Raw genomic sequence first — 4,324 nt, 5'->3', positions numbered from 1 at the left:
CCTTCGGCATAAATACAGAGCCACATAGCAGAAGCAGCTCAGCGCCAACACTAGCTATCTAACTTGGGTTAAGCAGGCCCTCTATGCTCTGGTGGAAGTGCCCTTCTCAGTCAAGCTTGCCTCCATCCCGGTGCAGTGGGCCCCTCCCCCAGAAGACCAACACAAACCCTTACCCACGCCGAGTCTCACAACCAGAGAGTTCTGCAGGGCCTCGGTTCTGGTGGAATTGGTTTCAGGTCTCATTTCACAAGTAGACCAGAGCACACCTAATTAAAACTTGCCACATTCAGGCCAGGGACCAAATGCTGCCCACAGCAGGCAAGGAGAGCCTCAGTAGATGGATACTGATGGATAGAGCAGTCAGAACACACGAGCAGAGTACACACAGAACACAAAGGAGACATTTCTTGAAGCGCCAGGCCCTGGGCAACACACGACTTCTTCATGAGGCCATTACTTTCAGGAGCAAGAAACACAACTAGGTTTTCCAACACAGAGAAGAAGGCAGAGACTTAGATAAAATGCCAAACAGAGGAATTTATCCTAAATGAAAGAACAAGATACGGCCACAGCCAGAGATAAAAGCAAAACAGATATGAGTAACATGCCTGATGGAGAATTTAAAGCAACAATCATAAGGATACTCATTGGACTTGAGAAGAGAATAGAAGACATAAGGGATGCCCTTATGAAAGAGATAAAATAGTTAAAAAAGAATCAAAATGGAGGCGCCTGGGTAGCTCAGTTGGTCAAGCGCCTGACTTCAGCTAAGGCCATGGTCTCATGGTTCGTGAGTTTGAGCCCCACATTGGGCTCTGTGTGACAGCTCAGAGCAGACAGTGAATGTCTGCTTCACATTCTGTGTTTCCCTCTCTCTCTGCCCCTTCCTCACTCATGCTCTGTCTCTTTCTCAAAAAATAAAGATTAAAAGAATCAGAATGAAGAATGCAATAAATGAGATTGGAAATAGTCTTGATATGGTGAAAAGCAAGCTGGAAGAAGCAGAGGAATGAATTACTGATACAGAAGACAAAATAATGGAAAATAATGAAGCTAAGCAAAAGAGAAAGAATAAGGGAACAAAAAAAAATAGATTTAAGGAACTCAGTGACTCCATCAAATGTGTTAACAATCGTATCACAGGAGTTTCAGGAGACGAAGAGAGAAAAGGGGGCAGAAAATATATTTCAAGAAATAGTAGCAGAAAACCTCCCTAATCTGATGAAGGAAACACATCCAGATTCAGGGGGCACAGAGAACTCCCATCAAAATCAGCAAAAGCAGGCTAACAGCAAGACATATTGTAATTAAAATTGCAAAATATAGTGATAGAGAAAAAAACTTAAAAGCGTGAGACAAAAAAGTCCTTAACATACAGGGGAAAACCCATAGGGCTAGCTGCAGATTTCTCAACAGAAACTTGGAAAGCCAGAAGGGAGTGGCATGATATATTCAAAGGGCTGAATGAGAAAAACTGGCAACAAAGAATACTCTATCCAGGAAGGCTATCATTGAGAATAGAAAGAGAGACAAAGAGTTTCCCAGAGAAACAAACAACTAAAGGAGATCATGACCACTAGGCAGCCCTGCAGGAAATAATAAATGAGACAAAGGAAGAGACCAAAATTAACAAAGACAAGAAAGGATAAGAGAAAATCTCCAGAAACAAACCACAAAACAAGAAATAAAATGGCAATAAACAATCTATCGATAATTACTTTGGATGTATGGATCAAATGCTCCAATCAAAAGACACAGTGTGTCAGAATGGATGAGAAAATAAGACCCATCGATATGCTGCCTACAAAGGACCCATTTTAAGCCTAAAAACACCTGCAGATTGAAAGTGAGGGTGTGCAGAAACATTTAGCATGCAAATGAATGACCAAAGAAAGCTGGACAATATTTATATTGCAATATTTATATTGGGCAAAGTAGATTGTAAAAAGAGACAAAGAAGGACATTATATAATCGTAAAGAAGACTATCCAACCAGAGGATATAATTATTGTAAATATTTGTACACCCAACTTGGAAGTACCCAAATATATAAAACAATAACTAGCCTAAAATAACAAACTGATAATAACACAATAGTAGTAGGGGACTTTAACACCCCACTTACATGAATGGATAGATCATCTAAACAAAACATCAACAAGGAAATAATGGCTTTGAATGACACACTGGGCCAGATGGATTTAATAGATATATTCAGAACACTCCATCCTAAAACAGCAGAATACACATTCTTTTCAGGTGAACATGGAACATTCTAGAGAATAGATCACATATTAGGTCACAAAACAGGTTTCAACAAATACAAAATTATTGAAGTCATACTATGCATCTTTTCTGACCACAACACTATAAAATTAGAAGTCAGCCGTCAGAAAAAATTTGGAGACACCATAAATACAAATACATGAAGAATAAACAACATGCTACTAAATAAGAAATGGGTCAACCAGGAAATCAATGAAGAAATTTAAAAATACATGGAAACAAATGAAAATGAAAACACAAGAGTCCAAAACCTTTGGGATGCAGCAAAAATGGTCCTAAGAGGGACGTATAAAGCAAAATAGAACTACCTAAAGAAGCAAGAAAAATCTCAAATACACAATCTAACCTTACACCTAAAAGAACTAGAAGAAGAGCAAAAAATGAATCCTAAAGCCAGCAGAAGGAAGGAAGTAATAAATATTAGAGCAGAAATAAATGATATAGAAACTAAAAAACAATACAAAACAAAACAAAAACGATAGGACAGATCAATGAAACCTGGAGATGGTTCTTTGAAGAAAATAAAATAATTTATAAACCTCTAGCCAGACATATCAAAAAGAAAATAGAAAGAACCCAAATAAATAAAATCACAAATCAGATAGGAGAAATAACAATTAACACCAAAGAAATACAAACAATTATAATAGAATATTACAAAAGGCTACATGGCAACAAATTGGACAAACTGGAAGAAATGGACAAATTCCTAAGTACATATAAACTACCAAAACTGAAACAGGAAGAAATGGAAAACTTGAACAGACCAATAACCAGCACAAGAAATTGAAACAATAATCAAGAACCTCTCAACACACAAATGTCCAGGACCAGATGGCTTTACAGGTGAATTCTACCAAACATTTAAAGAAGAGTTAACACCAATCTTCTCAAACTATTACAAACAATAGAAGACGAAGAAAATTTTCCAAATGTATTCTATGAAGCCAGCATTGCTCTCATACCAAAACCAGATAAAGACTCCATTAATAAGAGAACTACAGGCCAATATCCCTCATGAGCATGATTCCAAAAATTCTCAATAAAATACTAGCAAACTGAATCTGATAGTACATTAGAAAAAATCATTCACCATGATCAAATAGAATTTATTCCTGGGTTGCAAGGGTGGTTCAATACTCACAAATCAATCAACATGATACACCACATTAATGAGAAGAAAGGATAAGAACCATATCACCATTTCAATAGATGCAGAAAAATCACCTGACAAAGTACAACATCTATTCTTGATACAAACCCTCAACAAAGTAGGGATAGAGGATATAGGGAACATACTTCAACATCATAAAGTCCGTATACGAAAATCCCACAGATAATATAATCCTCAATGGGGAAAAACTGAGAGCTTTCCCCCTAAGGTCAGGAACAAGACAGGGATGTCCACTCTCACCACTTTTATTCAACATAGTACTGGAAGTCCTATCCTCAGCAATCAGACAACAAAAAGAAAGAAAAAGCATCCACAAAGGCAAGGAAGAAATTAAACTTCCCTTACTTGCAGATGACAGGATACTATATATAGAAAGAATCCACCAAAAAACTGCTAGCACTGATAAACAAATTCAGTAAAGTCGCAGGCTACAAAATCAATGTAAAGAAATCTGTTGTATTTCTATACACCAATAATGAAGCAGCAGAAATAGAAATGAAGGAATAAATCTCACTTACAACTGCCCCAAAATAATAAGATAACTAGGACTAAACCTAACCAAAGAAGTGAAAGACCTGTACTCTAAAAACTATAAAACACTGATGAAAGAAACTGAAGATGACACAATAGAAAGACATTCCAAGCTCATGGACTGGAGGAACAAATATTGTTAAAATATCTATACAATCCAAAGCAAGCTACACATTTAATGCAATCCTTATCAAAACACCATCCACATTTTTCACAGAGCTAAAACAAAGAATCCTAAAATCTGTATGGAGCCACAAAACACCTCGAATACCCAAAGCAACCTTGAAAAAGAAAAACAAAGCTGGAGGCATCACAATTCTAGAATTCAAACTA

Source organism: Lynx canadensis, chromosome B1, assembly GCF_007474595.2.
Source record: "Lynx canadensis isolate LIC74 chromosome B1, mLynCan4.pri.v2, whole genome shotgun sequence".
Taxonomy (NCBI): Eukaryota; Metazoa; Chordata; class Mammalia; order Carnivora; family Felidae; genus Lynx; species Lynx canadensis.
This window is presented reverse-complemented; position numbering follows the sequence as displayed.